General features: G+C 53.2%; 1 protein-coding gene across 8 annotated transcripts in view; it reads right to left on the bottom strand.

Moving 5' to 3' along the window:
• FMNL2 (formin like 2) overlaps positions 1 to 17,934 on the bottom strand; it is a 101,393-nt gene that overhangs the window by 58,560 nt on the left and 24,899 nt on the right. The gene's annotated exons all lie outside the window — the stretch shown is intronic.

Here is a 17,934-nt window from a genome sequence, read left to right as displayed (position 1 = left end):
GAAGGGTGGAATCCACCAGGAATAGCCCAGGAGGTCCTGTTTTGGTGCCTGGTTTGGGCTGTAAATTCGGGATATAATTCAGGATATAATCCAGGATATAATCCAGAGGGTGTGGGACTAAAGAACTGCCCACCTTTTTTTACTTAAGGCAGCAAGAGAACTCCAATAAATCCTGTATTTAGAGCAAAATGTGGTGATTTTGCTCCTAGGTGCCCAGCTCTGCATTGCTGGGGAGCAGGGATTGAAGCCGGATATTCCCAAATTCCATTCTGCCTCCTCACCTGCATCCCAACTTCCTTCCCAGCTCCCACTTCAGGAAGGAAAACAAGCATCCCTCCTGCTCCAGGGCCAGGGGAACACTCCTTGCTCTGGGCTGAGAGACCAGGAGGTTTCACTGTGGCCAAAATGTTATTTTTATCAATATTTGCCGAGCTTAATTACAACGAAAATATTCCAAACTTTTTTTTTTTCCCCCCTCACAAAATGCAGCAATCAAAACCTGTTGCTAAAAGATTGCCCCTGGAGGAGCTAAAACCCAACCAAGCAGAGCTCTCTGAAATGCAAACCCTCCCTAAAGGAGTTAAAAGCCAAAATGGGACGCTGGAACAGCTTCTCTGTCCAAACACAGCCAGGAAAACAAGCAGGGATAAAAGGAAAAAGCAGGCCAGGGAACAAGGAGTGGTGAAGTGCTCGGTGAGGGCTCAGGGCAGGGCTGGGAGGAGGCAGATGGGAACAGCCCCAGCCCAGATGGACACACAGCTCCAGAGGGTCAGCACGGAGCAGGAACCCTGGACAGTGGGACAGCAGGGCTGGAGACAGGCCAGGGGAGGGAATGGAGCTGGGAAAGGCTGGAAAAGTGCTGAGGGAGCTGGGAAAGGAGCTCAGCCTGGAGCAAAGGGGATCAGGGGGACCTTCTCATTCCACAACTGCTGACAGAAGGGGACAACCAGAGGGATTTGGGATCTGCTCCAGGGAACAGGGACAGCAGGAGAGGGAACAGCCTCAGGCTGGGCCAGGGGAAGCTCAGGGTGGATATTGGGGAAATTCCTTCATGGAAAGGCTGTCAGGTGGAGTTCCCATCCCTGCAGGATCCCAAAGCCCTGTGGATGTGGCCCTTGGGGACATGGGGCACTGCTGGGGATGGTTGGACTCCATGGTCTTGGAGAGCTTTTCCATCCCAGTGGATCCTGTGATCCCATGACACCTGACAGGAACACCTGAGGCAGAACTGGTTCCAAGCCCTTGGCTAACCCTGGATGGCCTCAGGCCAGGCAAGAAGGAACTCCTGACTATCCCAGGCTGTTGGGAAAAGGGACACAAACATTTGGAGGGAAACACTGGGATTCCACAGGCAGTGCTTCCCACGAATTGCAATCCAAAGCATTCAAACCAGCAGCTTCACTGCTCAGCCCCAGCATCAACACCAGCTACTACTCAGGTTTCAAATGAGACCCAAAGAGAGCACTGTAGGGTGAAACCTTCCAGCTCCACATCCATCTCAATTCCTCTGCATTCCCTAAACTGAGACAGAAATCCTGGCAGGCACACAAAAGTGACGGTGGACATGACAATGCTGGTTTTTAGTCACAAAATCATGGAATCCCACACTGGTTTGGGTTGGAAGGGACCTTAAAATCTTCCCATTCCACCTCTGCCATGGGCAGGGACACCTCCCACTATCCCAGGCTGCTCCAAGCCCTGTCCAGCCTGGATTTGAACATTTTTATTTTCTACATCTCCCTTTGTGCCTCTGAGAAAACACTTCTCTCCTGATGCTGAATTAATAAATCTTTCCTGAGTGCTCTGAGTATCCAGGTTATTACTGCTACCAGAAAAGAGGTGATCAGATCACCTCTGGAAATGCATCCCAAGAGTCACTGCTTCAGATTCTTCCTGAGCTCCCCAGGAAAGCAGGAATTGGGCTCTGCATCCCCCAAACCCCCAGCCCTGCACCCCAAATGAATCAGTCCATGGAATTGAGCTCACACCACCCTGAGAAACACAGGCCTTTGTCCAAAAGTGTGTGTCAGAACAAAAACAGAACCACCCAAAGCTGAACTGCACTCAAGGCCTAACAGGGAGGAAGGGCAAGGAAGGAGCAGGCAGGGCTGGATATCAGGGATTTGGGCTGGAAGTGACCATCTCACAAGGAAACCCACAAGTTAGGGAATGCAAGGGCCAGCAGAGGGGTGGATGCAGGGTTTTCTGCAGGGTTTTCTGCAGGGTTTTCTGCAGGGTTTTCTGCAGGGTTTCTGTCAGTGGGGTGGAGTTTCCCAGCAAGCAGGAGCTGAGCTGGCAGCAGGAGCTGTGTTATCCCTGAGAATTTCCACAGAAAAACACCTTCCTGCTCAAAGGCCCCACACAAACCAACTCCAAACCTCTCCAAAGGCAGCAGCAGCAGCACTCCTGTCCCTAAGGGTAACGACAAGTGCAGCACCAGGAAAAAATGCTTTTTACAAGAAATGACAAACACTGGAATGATTTAAATCTCTAGAGCTGGGATCCCAGCCCTGAGTCCACCTGAGATCCCAGCCCTGAGTCCATTGGGATCTCAGCCCCAAATCCATTGGGATCCCAGGCCTGAATCCATCGGGATCCCAGCCCCAGTCCAGCTGCTCCAGCCCCGAATCCATTGACATCCCAGCCCTGAGTCCATTGGGATCCCAGCCCCGAATCCATTGGGATCCCAGCCCCAAACCCATCTCAGATCCCAGCCCCAAACCCATCCCAGATCCCAGCCCCAGTCCAGCTGGCCCAGCCCCTCCCAGCCCCACCCAGCAGCTCAGGCTCCTCGAGGATCTCGGCGTTCTGGCGTTTCCCATCTTCCTGACAAACAGGGACTGGAGGCAGAGCCAAGCACGAGGGCAGAGGGGAATTCTCACTGAACATGTTTTACCAATTAGGGCCTCGTGGTGTCCATCAATCACCCACAGAACCAGCACAGCCTGAATGCAGCAGACACTCTAGGGGGTTTTACGGACACTGCACCCTCCAGGTCCTTCCTCTCCTCAGCAGAACCCCGGGAAGCTGCCTAAGAGGCTTTAATTAATTAGAGTCATTATCCAAGGCATGCTATTTCCCTGTTTAGATATGTTTAAGACTTCATGATTCCATCCCAGGATCTCTCCCGCTGCAGATTTGAACACAAATGCTTGAACACAGCAGCTCTGCCATGGCCATTTTCTGCTCCAGAGGGATGGAAATCCCTGGATCTCCAGCTGCCCAGGCAGGCACCCAGCTGGCTGCACCCAACACCGACAGGGCAGCAAGGCTGCTGAGGGAGGAACAGCAGGGAATGATCAATAATGCAGGAGCTCAGCACTGCTCAAGGCCTGTCAGGATTTCATTTAGCACAAACCAGGGATCCTTCTGCTGCTATTAAACCCAAACCTCCTGCCCAGCCTGTGCTGCTCAGTTCAACAGAACAAGCTGCGTGCTGACAGCCAGGATGCTCCTCCTTCCACATCCCAGGATTGCCAGGGACCACCATTCAGTGCTTTCAACCCAGTCTTAAGGGAGATTTATCTATCAGTATCAAGCTTGCTTTTGATCTTACTGAATTCTGACAGTTTTACAGAACTTTCAGCCTCATTATTGGTCCAAACAGCTGAGTCAGCAATCCATCCCACCTCAAATCCAAAAGATGGGAATCCATCTCAGTGTATTCCCCTTCTAATTCCTCCATCAAGGCACCATCAACCAAACTCTCCCAGCACCTCTTTCCCAGGTGAATCTCTGTCCAGAAGCTTCTAAATCCCCATCCCTGACTTTCCATCTGCACCCAGCCACTCTCTGCATGCAGGGCTCTCTGATGTCCCCAGCTCTCAGCCAGGCTCAGCCCCTGGCAGCAGGACAACCCAGGAGCATTCCTGGATGGCTCCAGGCTGGGGATTGCACCCCAAGGATCTCCTGCACACCAACCCCATCCCGAGGGAGCTCTGCCTGGGCCCTCAGCTGTTTCCCTGCACTGCTCACAAAAGCTAGGCAGTTTTCTCAGCAGCCAGTAAACACTCCTTCTGCCAATTATGCAAATCAGATGGAGATTTATCCCGGCAGACTTGGCCAGTCTCACAGGGAAAGGGAACCACAGCATCCTGATCCTATCGGCTCCATCCTGCTGCTCCATCAGGGATCCAGAGCCAAAACCACCCCAGGGCCCTGGCATGCCTGCAGAGCTGCCCTGACTGCCCCCTCACCCTGCAGAGCAGAGCCAGGGCACCTCCTGCCCCCCAAATTTCCAGCCACCCCACACCTGGATCACCTCTGGTTTGCAATTCCAAGATTTCAGCTGGTTTTCCTCACTCAAAGCACCCATGGGCTCACAGACCCTTCCTGCTCCAGCCATTCCTATGGAATTGGAGCTTCTACAGAGAGAGGAAACAAACCATCCTGCACCAAAAACCCGTTCCAGCCCTAAATCCCATGGGAGGACAGGCTGGCTGTGGGAATGATGTGTCCCAGAACTGAGGGGAGGTGAGACCATCACCTTCCACACCTTCCATCCATCCTCCTGCTCTCCCCATGGCAAACAATCCCCATTTTTGAAGGCTCTGGCACCACCTGGGTGGGGTTATCTTTATTATTTTATTATTTCATTATTTTAAAAGCCTAACAGAATCATTTGATTGTGTTTCTCAAGGTCCAGAGCTACCTGGCAAAGGGCACATGCCAAAAATCCCAAAAAATTCCCAGCAGGAATTCTCTGCCACCCTGGCCATTTTCCCACCATCACCCCCTTCCCTTACACAACAACTCCCTGCTGGAATTCCCTTCACAAACCCCCAGCCACACGTATTTTGGAAAATCTGCCTGGGAAGATGTTGGGGATGAACCCTTTTGGAGCTCAGCACAGCCCCTCCAGGGCCACACCTGCAGTCAGGAATTCTGCAGAATTCCCCTAAATGTGCTCCTGGGATGGGATCAGCACTGGGATCAGCACTGGGATCTGGAGCTGGATGTGCTCAGAGCAGGGCTGAGCCCAGCTCTGGAATGAGCTGCTGACCAGCAGACACACCCCTGGGACAGGAACTTGCTTGTTTAGGGGATCATTCCTGGAGTTAGGAACTCATCTTTAGAGCCCTGGAAGTTTTCTTAATTGCTGATAAAGGAGTGGCCAAATTGTTAGGAAGGGTGGTGGGACTGAGGGAATAATCCATGGATATTCAGCAGGAGCAGAAATTCAATGAGATGTATCCAAGAGCTGAGGGCTTGGATAACTCATCCCATCCTCTGCTCCTTGATCCCAAAATTCCTCCTCACCCTGAGCCCTGGGATCAGGTCAGGATTGCTCAGGAGTTCACCACTGCCACACATCACAAACACAGCATTTCTCTTACTATCCCTAATTTCACTAAGAATCTCCAATCTCAAAGTTATCCCCCCCCAAAAAAGAAAAAATCTTTAAAACAAACAACATCCAAACCTCCCCAAAATTCAACCCACCAGCAAATTTTTCACCTCCTGAGAAAACCCCAAAGTGCAAAACCCCACGAGCAGGGAGGTCATTAATTAAAACATTAACAGGGAGGGAAAAAAAAACCAAACCCCACCAACCCCCAACCTGCTTAATGCTCCTCTTTAATTAGATTTGTTTACAGGAGCAATAGTCTCGTCCTGGAGATATTCTGGGAAGCTGCTGCCAGCAGTGATTTACCTTCCCGGGCGGGAAAGGTCAGGCAGGGTGCAGATTTAGCACTTCCAGGGACATCTGCTGATGCATCCGGAACACAGAGGAGGAGGCAGGAAAGGCTGCAGCCAGCCAAACCCTCCCAAAGATGTTTTTATCCAAACAATATGAGTGTTTTCTGTTGGTAGCCCAAGAACAACAGAGTGAGCTTGGCTGGGTGTGTTTGAGTGCTTGTTGGAGTGATCTCCGAGCTCTGCTTTTTGGGGATTGCGAAACGGGGCTGGGACTGGAGGTGATGGCAAGCTGTGAAATGCTCTGAGAGCCTGCAGAGTCATGGAATTTCAGGAGGGAAGAGGTGCAGCTCCATCCCGAGAGCCTCCACTCCAAGGGAAGCAGGAAAAATCACCCCTATGCCCCACCTGGGTCTGAAAAATACAAATTAATGCCAGCCATACGAGGCAGGAGCTGCGGATAAAGGGGAATTGTCAAGTGGGAATTGTTCACATCTGCTGCAGGCCTTTCATTCCTGGATCAGAGATCTTTAGGAATCTGAAGCAATTAAGGTCCACCAAGCTGGTGTGAATCCCTTAGACTGTTACTGGGATTTCTCTGAGAGCAGACACACTCGTGGTGCTTTGAAGGTGATTTATTATCCAGGACAGAGGTGAGAGGTCTCTGTGAGCTCCCCTGGATCTCTGAAGTGTCTAAAGCCAACCTGGACAGGGCTTGGAGCACCCTGGGACAGTGGAAGTGTCCCTGCCAGGGCAGGGGTGGCACTGGGTGGGATTGAAGGTCCTTTCCAACCCAAACCATTCTGGGATTCCAGGATCACAGAAAGTTCTACAGGATGTTTCCACAAGTCTGAAGTTTATGTGGAAAACCATGAAAAATGAGGATATAGCTGCACTGCAGCCCCCAGGGAAGGTGGATCCCTCCCTCCTCCTTTCCCATGGGCTGACCCTCTCCTTAACCCAATCTGCATAACTAATTACCACCCTGGCTTTGTTGCTTTTAACAATCCCCAAGGCTCTGAAAAGAGCTTTACAGTTCATAGATCACAGAATCCCAGGATCACTGAGGCTGGAAAATCCCTCCAGGATCAGAGTCCCAGCTGTGCCCAAAGCCCACCTTGTCCCCAGCCCAGAGCACTGAGTGTCACAGCCAGGAATTCCTTGGACACCTGCAGGGATGGGGAATCCAAACCTCCCTGGGCAATTCCAAGGTCTGACCATCCTTTCCATGGGGAAATTCCTGCTGATGTCCACTCTGCCCCTCCCCTGGCCAGCCTGAGCCCTCTCCTCCTGTCCCTGTTCCCTGGAGCAGATCCCAAATCCCCCTGGCTGTCCCCTCCTGGCAGGAGCTGTGCAGAGCCACAAGGTCCCCCTGATCCCCTTTGCTCCAGGCTGAGCTCCTTCCCAGCTCCCTCAGGAATTCCCCACCTCCATTCCCTTCCCTGGGCTCCTCAAGCCCCTCAATGTCCTTCTCATCATGCAGGGAAAATAAAAAAAAATGGGAGAAAAAGCAAAGGGAAAAAAACCTGAGGGAAGTCTGGGGAGGACTCTGCTTCCTCTGGATGCTCTGGGCATGGCAGCAGCTCCAGAGCAGAGGGTGATTTCCCAAATTTCCCACTCCTGCAGCTCCAGCAGGGCTGGAAAACCCAAGGGGAGCATCCCACACCTCCAGCAGTGCAGGGAGAAAGGAAAACCACAGCGAGCTGCAGGAAAAGGGGAAACCAGCTCTGTAAACACACTCAGTGCTCCTGGGTGGTCTGCCAGGAAATCCCATTTCCCTCGGAGGCAGCTGCACTTGTGGGGTGCTGCATGCTCAGTCCCACAGCCCCACTGATCCAGGGAATTTGGGGACCCAGCTGGGCTCCTGTCTCTCTCAGGAGACACAATCCCAATAAACCAAACCCCACTGCTCTGCAGCATTCCAGGCTCAGCTTCCACTCCCAGAACAACTTCCCTCATTCCCATTGCTGCCAATCCCAGATTTCATCTCTGCCCTGCTCAAGGGAAGTGCAGGGAAAGCACTCCAGCTTTTGTGGAGTTGTTTCCTCCACGCTGTGTGTGGAGCACATGGAATTCCCTGAGCTAATTCCTGTCCACTCTCTGACCTTCCCTGGCAGCCCAAAAAGCCAATCCAGGCATGTGGGTCAAAGGGAAGACACAGGGAATTTTCTGTGCCTTGTCTTGTTCTATTTTTTGTCCTATTTTTCAGTCAGATACCAGAAAAGCGCTGACAATCCCACTTTAAACTGAGAACAAAACATCTTGCTGGCTCACCATAGATTAACCCCAAAATCCTGTATATAAACAACCCCACAACCCTGCTGGGCTCACAGCCTGAGTGAGAACCAAGAAATAAGGATTATTGCAGAATCACACCACTCCATGAAAGCAGAACCCAGCCCCAAATCCTTCTGCTGGTGCCATGTGTACATATTTGCAATGGAGTAAACAACGAATTTTCTGGACAAAAATTCAAAATAACAACTCAAAGTGAGGCTTTTGGCATCCTTTTCTTCAGCAAACCCACAAATCTGTGGTTAAAAATGACTGTGGGAAATGGGGCAGACCTAGAGAAAGGTAATAAAGGCTTTTTTAAGCCAAGTTGCTGTGATATGAAGAATGATGAGCTCTGGCCAGCAGAGATCCCCATGGATTGTGCAGTGGGGAGGACTGCAGGACCTGGAGATGTCCAGCCAGGCTGTGCTGGTCACATCCCTGCTCTGTCCATCCACCCATGTCCTTGTGCTCCAGCAGAACCAGAGCTGGAGCTCAGCTGATCCAAATCCAAATTTAATCCAAATTAATTTGGCTTCTCATTATCAGTGCTGTCGCTGCCTGAGCTCCCAGTGTCCCCAGCTCAGCCCAAAATAGCATCCCTGCCCCAGTTCAATTCCCAGCCAGGCTGCCAAAAGGTGAGGAGAGGGGAGGGAGCAACTGGAGCAACCCAAATGAACAGGAATTAATTGGGAACACAGCCCTGCCTCCCCACTGCTGAGCCACCTCAGGGAGAAATAAATATGCAGAATGGGTTCTGGAGCCAGCTTGGTGCTTTGAGGGGCTTCAGAGGCTCAGACTGACATCAAAGCAATCCCTGGGGTTGGATCTGGTGTTCCCTGCTCCCCATCCACCTCCTTCTGATGGCACTGGGAGTTTTCCCTGTGTGGCACTCAGGGAGCTCCTCCTGCCCTCCCTGGACACAGGATTGCTCCCTGGAGCCACCCCTGGCCTTGCATGACATGGGAAGCACAACTCAGCCTGGAAACTTCTAAAAAGTCACAGCAGAGAACAGCAATCCTGCTCAGAGAGAAGAAAACAGCCAAAAACCCTCCCAGCCTCTATCCAGCTAGGACTTCCCTGCCTGGATCTGACACTTTCCCTCCTAACTTCCCTCACCAGACACCCAAAAATCCCCTGGCAGTTTGGTTTTGGTGACAGCTATCTCTGTGATGAATTCCCCATGGAAAGCTCCCAGAGGTTCAGCACTGCAGGCAGCATTTCCCTGCTGCTGGGTCAGCTCTGCCTCCACCACTCCCTCCCCACCTGCAGCAACCCCAGCTGGGAGGAAGAGCTGAGGAAGAGCATCCAGGCTGTGCCCAAAGCAAAGGGAAACACAAGCCAGGCTGGAGAGCAGGAAGCTGGAGGCTCCAGCCACACCAGCCCATCCTCCAGCCTCTCCTTGGGGTCAGCAGGGAGAGCCAAGAGCTCTTCCCAGCACGGAGGGGAGGGATGAGCATGGAGCCACTGCTCTCCCTCAGCTCCATCCACACTGGGGAAATGATTCCTGTGCATTGGCTGTATGAATTTGTTAAAATCTCATTGCTGTGACATCTAAAAGCTGCCACGTGGAAATAGTAATTTAAATAAAAATCATACAGGGCTCTCCTCAGCAGGGAAAATTATTATTGTATCTGTGACTCCAACGTGTTGGACAACAAACTTGTGCAGGACAAGGGATGAGGAGGGCAGGGATAGGTGGGATATTGGGAATTGGGAATTCCTGGCTGGGCTGCAATTCCCAGAGAAGCTGTGGCTGCCCCTGGATCCCTGCAATGTCCAAGGCCATCCCCTCCCAGCCCTCTGTGCCAGGCTCCTGCTGGCTGAGCACCTGCTGAAAATAAAGAATTGCTGTCTGTGGGTGTCAGAGGGGGAAATGCGCGGAGAGGGCTTTCAAAGCAGACCTTGCAGCTGACAAATCTGCAGTAACTTGCAGTTAACTTCTAATCCTTTGGACAATTCCCTCTTTTCCCTGCACTTGGGAGGACTTGCTGGGATCCCCACCCAGCCCATGCCCAGGAAAGTGTGTCCTGGCTGGTTGGGATCACTGGGAGAAACATCCATGTGCCCCCAAACAGCAACACCCCCAGACCCAAAATCAGTACAAACCCCCTGATGTCCCCAGGGAGGCTCTGCTGGACCCCCAGGATCAGGAATGCTGCCCTGCTCCTCCTCAGTGAGCTCACCCCAGATAATTCTTGGAAGAAGCTGAAGGAATATTGATGGGAAACATCTGGCTGAGGCTGCAGAGTGACCTCAGCTCCCCCAGCCCTGCAGGGCTCCCTGGATGTGCTTCCCAAGCTGTCCCCCAGAGGGTCCATTCCTTGTCCTCTTCCTTCCCTCGGGGACAAGGGACATCCAGAGCCAGCAGGGTGAGAGCAGACAGCTCTGGGTTTGTTCCCTCCTGGACTGGGGAGCAGGGAATGCTGCTCCATCCCTGCCTCCTCCCAAAGGATGAGCTGCCAGGGCAGCCAGCCCTGCCTGCTGCCTCTCCAGGCTGCCAATTTTCATGGAATCACATCACAGAACTGCTCAGGTTGGAAGGGACACTAAGGATTATCCAACCAATTTTCATGGAATCACATCACAGAATCCTGAACTGCTCAGGTTGGAAGGGACATTAAGGATTATCCCATCCCACCCCTGCCATGGGCAGGGACACCTTCCACTCCTCAGGATATGGATAGAACCTCTCAGCATTGTGGCAAAATGTCCCCTATTTGTCACTCCCTGTGACAGGGAGCTTCCTGCAGCCACTTCTGACAGAGCCACAGCAGGAACTGCAGCATCTCCACAGGAAAACACAACTTGTTCCACTTCCTACGGGTTTTTTCTGGAATATTGAGGGGTAACAGACCCATTCCTTCACCCTTCCTTGGGCAGTCTGGAGGCTCCACTCCCAACTGGGCAATTGCTGAGGCTCTGGAGGTGGCTCAGTCACTCTGTGTCCCCCAGGTTGAGTATTTTTACCTGCAACAACTCAACACACCACCCACACACCACTCCATGTCCTTGGAATCCAGTGGCTTTCCAGGAAAACAGCATTGCCAGCATTAACTCAATGAAGGCTCCAAAATAGATCCCAGTGCCTTTGATAATTCTGATATCTTCTTTGGCACATGTTGGGTTGAACCATCTGCTGAAACCCACACAGCCCTGCCACTCGGGGAGCCCTCAGGAGCTGCAGGATGGATGATGCTGAATTTCATGGAATCACAGAACCAGTGAGGGTGGAAAAGACTTCAACCCATGGAGTCCCAGCTGTGCCCAATGCCCACCTTGTCCCCAGCCCAGAGCAATGAGTGCCACAGCCAGGAATTCCTTGGGCACCTGCAGGGATGGGGAATCCAAACCTCCCTGGGCTGTAAATTCCAAAGTTTAACAACCCTCTGAGGCTGTTCCCTCTCCTGCTGTCCTGTTCCCTGGAGCAGATCCCAAATCCCCCTGGCTGTCCCCTCCTGTGCAGAGCCACAAGGTCCCCCTGATCCCCTTTGCTCCAGGCTGAGCTCCTTTCCAGCTCCCTCAGGAGTTCCTCCAGCAATGGGCCACTCTCAGTCCCTCCATGTCCCTTGCCAGGTCCAGCACAGGTGACACCAAACCTCAATGCAGACGATGGTGACACCAATCAACAAAAAGGATGAGATTCCCTTCCCCCATGGACTTGAGCTCTTCTCCTGGCCTGGGACACCTCCTGTCCCCCTGAGATCCCAAATCCCTGTGGGATCAGATCCCAGAGCACTCCTGGTCACATCTCCCTGCTTCTCCTCCTGCTCCAGGGAGGCAGTTCTGCTGTGAACACCTCCAAGGGCACTCCAGAGGGACAGGAACATCCTCCCAGGGCCAGGGAGGGCAATCAGAGCCCAGCTGGCAGGGCTCAGCTCTGACTGCCATGGGATGCTTGGAAAATCCAGTTGTTCATTTGCTGCTTCAAGAGGAGCCGAGCTCGTTTGGAAATCCAGTCCTGACTAGCCACCCAGCTTCTGCAGAGAACTGGTCCTTAATCTCACCCCATCTTGGTTTCCTCACCTTTAATTAAAGGTATTTAATGTATAAACCTCCTCCACAGAGGCTCTGTCAAGTGAACTCCATCGGTTTTCCCATCCTGGGAAGGATTGTGCAAGTTTTCCCTCAGTGACAGACACAAAGGAACTGCTCAAAAATGGTGGGATCTCCCCAAAAAGCCAAGGGGGACACCCCAATGGAAAACAGAGCCTTGCATCCAGGAGATTTTCTAATTTCATGGTGATGGGCACTGCAGGCAGCAGGGTGAGTCCTCTCATCCCTGTTCCCACTGCATTCCCTGTGTTCTCCTGGCTGTGCCAGCCAGGGAGCAGGAGAACTGCCAGCCCAGGTGGAGGAGATCCCCAGCCAGGCAGGGATGCAGAGCTGGATCAGAGCCCTAATTAAACAATCCCCCAGTTAATCCAAGGGTATGATCCCAGGCACAGATCCCTACACGTGCTGGCACAGATGGAAATCTCTTCCCAGGAAGAGCTGTGCAGGGAAAAGCAGGGATGGGGGAGGGACTGGGGACACTGTTAGCCTTGCACCAACCCTGCCAGCCTTCCCTTTCCCTTCCCAGGCACCAAAATCCCACTGAACTGAGCTGCCAGCAGGAGAAACAGCAACATCCAAACTGGAATCCTCAGCCAGGGGGCTGCAGGGGGTCAGGGTGACTCTGAGGCAGGGCTGCACTGCTCTGGGATCATTCTCCCTCTCCACAAGCTGCTCCTGCAGCACTCCCAGCTGGGGCTGTCCCACAGCAGAGCCTTTCCCAGCACCCTTTTCCCACCCCAAGTGCCATCCCATCCCTCTGGGTCCCCAGCCTGGGGAACAGAGGTTTCTCCTGCTTCTCCCCAACACCAGAATACCAACATGGATCAAAGCAGGAGCTGCAGTGACTGAACCATCAGTTAACTGCTGCAGTGCCAGGCCAGTTCAATATCCAGAGGGTGACCATCATTCCCAGATTTAGCAGGTAATGATGCCCTGGGATGAACAAATCTCCACCAAACGAAGATCCATCCCAGCAAATACAGTGGGGGATCTATTTGCACCTCCACAGCCCACTCCCCTTTTCCAATTCCCCCTCCAGGCAGTGCCCAAGCCCAAATTCCACTTGGCAGTGACTCCAGAAACTGATCCAGCTGAGTGGTGAGTGGGCAGGGAGGAGCCTGGGGATGCAGTGGGCTCTGCCTTCATGTGCAGCCCTTTACTTACACCAAACCACTACTTGAGCACCACAAACATCAATAAATGGACAGATATCCCTGGCTCATCCCAGGCTGTCCCATCCCTCAGCATCCCAGAGCTTTCACCGATTTTGTTGCCTCTCCTTGGAGTCAGGAAAGCAAATCCCTTCTCTGGGGTTTTCCATGGATCTCTCCCTGACAGCCAGCTCGTTCCTGCTGGATAACTAAACCATCCTCAGCCCCCTAAAAACTGGGATTAGCTCCATGGGATTGGGAAACCCACAGGGAATGCAGTTTGCAATGCCCAGCTCAGCACCCAGGGTGGGTGTTATCCCCATGGAAAGGTTCAGGATGGGTGGGTTCCTCCAAAGCCACACACCAAACGCCAACTTTGTGTCCCTCTTCGCTCCTCCCAGGCTGTTGGTGTCTCCAATCCCTTCTCCAAGGGTTTGGGAACATTCCTGCCATCCCATGGCACAGGGCTGGCACTCCATGCACTCCCTGGGTGGAGATAAGCAGCAGGAGGAGCAGGGCTGAGCCTCCTTGCCAGCGCTGGCAGCCAGCAGATCGAATTCCCTGTGGCTGCACACAGATCCCAGCTGATGGAGCACACCACACCCAGCTCCCCGGGCTCCAGCCAGCCAGAATTCCCAGGCAGGAAGGATGCAGCAGCATCTCCCCTGGCAAACCAGATCCTTGTCACACATCAAACAGCATTTGCACTGCTCCCACTTCCCATAAAGTCACTGCAGTTCTCACCTCTCTGGAGAGGAGCGATTACTGCCTTGGCTCCCAGGTGAATAATGTTCCTATTAAAAGTGAGGAAATGACACAGGGCTCCTCCTCAGACCTTACAGGTGGTGACAGAGCCACCATCAAGTCACGGCCTGTCCTGTCTTTGTGCCAAGACACAACATGAACCTACAGCTCCAGTTTATAGGAGGAACGTGGCAGTTCCCAAAACCCAATAAAGCAGCAGGGTGCTTTCACTGATCCTTCTAATGTTTTCTCAGGATGATTTGGGATGATTTGGGATGGGGACTCAACACAGCTCTTCCTGCATAGGGGCAAAGCCCCCCAGTCCTTGGGGTGTCCATGGGGTCACCCCAGAGGTTGGGGACAGGCAGATGTGGCCGGAGGAGCTGCCAACTGCCTGGCATTTCACCCTCCCATGGCAACATTACAGGGACCACAGCATCAATGCTCCTTTTGTGATCCCCTCAGCTGACTTCATTCCTCACATACATCCCCATGGAAGAAATTCAGTGACATGACAAATCCATGACATTTTCCAGCTGAAGAGCGCCGAGGAGCAGCGACTGGCTGGGATGAATTAAACCCCACCGCTGCCAAGCGTGTATCTTCAGGAAACTGGGAGTTCTCCTGCCAAAGGGTGGGGGGAGACCAGATTCCCTTCCTGTCTATAAATATTTTTCTGCTGCTCTGCTGCTGCGGCAGAGCTCTTCCAGATTGCTGTCGGAGCAGAGGAGCGCTGGGGCTGCCTCTGACGTGAGCCTGGAGCGACTCCAGAGCCAGGGAAGGACAAGGCACAACCCCTGCACATCGTCTCCTACTGCTCCTTTCCTCCCCAAAACCTCCCCCAAACCCCCCTGGCTGTGGCTGTCCCACAGCCCTTCTGCAGGGCTGGGATGTGGGGAGGTAACTCAGCACCATCCCACATCCCTGAGGATGCTCCTCATCCGGGGCTGGACTTGCAAAATCCGAGCAGCAGGTGGTTGGGAATCTGGAAATGGGAAGGTTTAATGTGCCTCCTGCTTTCCTGGGGCCTGCAGAGTCCCGTGTGCAGCGTGCAGGGAGGATGAGCCCAGCCTGATCCCAAACCTTCCCCCAAAGGGGAGCTCTCCGGGTCAGATGTTGGGGAAGCGAGCGAAGGCAAACCCTGGGGTTTGAACCTTCAATCTGCTCACCAGATGTGCACTTCAAACAGCCTCCAAGTCCCAGTCAGCTGCAGGAAAGAGCCTTTAAAGTCCTGTGCTGTGTGACCTACATCCCTCATTCCTCACTCCTGCAGCAAAACTGCCTTTTTTCCCTCGACCTCCGATTGTTTCCCGTTCTATCCCAAAGGCTCAACAGCCGCAGGAAAATGCATCGCCAGCGATTTAAGAGCGAGGAAGAGAGAGATGTGCAGCTCACATGGAAAGCCTTGACGTGTGCTATACCCTCGAGGGTCCAGCCCTTCCCAGGCAGTGCTCTTGGAATCCCTAAATCCGAGGAGCCCAACAAAGGCAGGAGCACTCTGGAAGCACTCGGCTGGAATTTCCTCCCCAGGTACTCCGAGCTGCATTCAGGGGCAGCAGCATTAATGTCGAGTCCATTCTTCCAGCACGTTGGTTTGACCTCCTCGGGTGTTTGGAGCTGAGCAGCCTTTGGCTCTGCCCTCCCTGTCACCCCAGAGTGCTGGGATTGCTGCTGTGCCTGTCCTGCATCGCTGCTGCAGGGGGAGCAGGGAATATCCTGAGCTGGGAGAGACACACAGGATCAGTGATCCAACCCTGGCCCTGCCCAGACACCCCAAATCCCACCCTGGGCAGTGCTGTCCAAACCCTCCTGGAGCTCTGGCAGGTTTGGGAGTGTCACCATTCCCAGGGCAGTGCCAGCACCCTCTACGGAATAACCCCCCCAAAATCCAACCTGACCCTCCCTAGCCCAGCTCCAGCCATTCCCTGGCTCCTGTCCGTGTCACAGACAGCAGAGCTCAGAGCTGCCCCAGCACTGTCCCTGGGGAGCACAGGTGACCCAGGGACACCCCAGTGCCACCAGCCCAGCCCAGCCCTTCTGCAGCACGGCAGGGAGCTCTGTGCTCAGCCAGCTTCCCCACGCCCAGCCTGGAGAAAGCATGGCAGAGCGCCAGGCAGCTCGTCCAAAACCATCTTAAAACCCTGCAGGCTGGCGCCGCTGCCAGCAGAGGATATGGATGTGCCACTGACCCAGTGACACGGTGACTGCAGCACTGCCAGGGACACCGGGGCACTGCCAGCCTGTGCCAGGGGCTCTGCAGGTGAAACCAGAGCAGCAACCCAAAAACGCTGTGCTGGCAGATGCTCCTGGGCTCTGGGAAAGGGAATCCAACAGGGAAAGGAAAAGGGAGACAGGAAGGTAAAGAAAACAGGGGAAGAAGTATTTCTGCGCACTGGAATGAAATCCCATCTATTTTTAATATTTAAAAGGAAATGTGTTCGCTGGCTCGTTTGCAATGAAGGTTTCCATCCTGAGCAGCAGTGTCAAACCCCAGTCACAGCCACGGGAGAACAAACAGCACCAAGCCCCCAAAGCTGCACCTGGAGCTGGGCCAAAGGGCAAAAATATCTGTAAGGTTTTAGCAAAGCCTTCCCTGTTTGCATTCTTTGTGAAATCCCACCAAATGCAGCAGGGCTCTCCTCCTGCTCAGGAACAGCTCAGGCTCTGATTTCAGCCTGGGAGATCAGGGCAATCCCCACCCAACCCTACTGTGAGTCCCTGAGCCTCCATCCCCCAAAGCAAAGCCCTGGGCTGCCATTCACATCCTCCCACATCCTTCCACACACCCCCAAAATCAGGGGGCTGGAGCTCCAATTCCCTGTCTGGTCCAACTCCCATCCCACCCTGGATCACTCCCTGGCAATCCTCCGAGCACTGCTGAGCCTCCTGGGCAGGATGGCAGCCAGCTTTGGTCCCTCAGCCTTTCCCGACCTCAGACAATGCCATTTCCCTTTATTTGCTGACATAATCCCTAAAATAGGAAACTTGTTCATAACAAAAACAGACACACCCACAGCCACACTGACAAAACTGTCTCCACAACAATATCAACACCAACCTGCTCTCTCCCTTGTTTTCTCGCAGAGTTTATTTGCAACACAAGCACAGATAAATGCTTTGTGCCTTTGATTTTTTTTTTTCAGGATGAAAAATTCCAGGGACAAAACTTCCAGACATAGGTTTTTCCCTGCCAACCCTCCAAACTGACCGGGGTTTGTTTTAATTTCTCTGCTACAATAAAAAAGCAAACATTCCAGGGAATGGGGCTGTACTTCTAAGGGGTTTCAACTTGATTATTAAAATTGCTGTTTTCCCATTAGCCACCAATCAGCTGGATGGAAATGGACCAAAGCCTTAGGCATTTGGGAAGGAAGGGATGGACAAAACCACCATGCAGACACCTCGGCAGGAGCAGTGTGATGTGCAGAGCTGGCTGGTGACATCCCAGAGGTGACAGCCAGGCTGTCACCAGCCACCTCCACCTGGCCCAAGTCAGCACAGATTGCCTCTGGGCAGGTCTGACAGACAACACAACACGCTGTTCCCGTGTCACCAATCCCTCTGCAAGGTGTGTTTCACCTCACCTCCCAGCCAGAGCTGGCATGCTGATCCCATCTCCTCCCAAAGCAGGGATGGGAGAGTCACAGGATGAACAGCAGCAGCACAAACCACCCCAACACAGATTTACCATGAAATCCTGGCCACATTTCCCCAGGAGCCCTGGCTGGGGGGATGCAGAGCCTGTTCCCATAGGAAGCAGCCCGGGATGGCACAGGGACACAGGGATGCTCCCAGCTTTTCCTGGGAACCCTCTGGCACAGGAGCTTCTCTGCAGACAGATGCTCAGCGCTGACACAGCCACAACAACAACCCAAATTCCGAGGGGAATTTCGGTGTCATCAAAGAGCCCTTTCAACTGCAGCAGGTACCAGGAAGTAAACACACTCGTGGGTGTAAGAAAATAAAGCCTTTCCATTTCGGCAGCGCTCAACAGCAGCTCTAAATCAACGAGAAAATCCAGGCTGCTCCAACAGCTCACGTGCCAAGGGGGGGTTGGCTCAAACCTGAGCAC

This window comes from Lichenostomus cassidix, chromosome 7, assembly GCF_008360975.1.
Source record: "Lichenostomus cassidix isolate B80296 chromosome 7, HeHo_3.0, whole genome shotgun sequence".
NCBI classification, from domain to species: Eukaryota; Metazoa; Chordata; class Aves; order Passeriformes; family Meliphagidae; genus Lichenostomus; species Lichenostomus cassidix.
The sequence above is the reverse complement of the archived record's forward strand: the minus strand, read 5'-3'. Positions and strand labels throughout refer to the sequence as shown.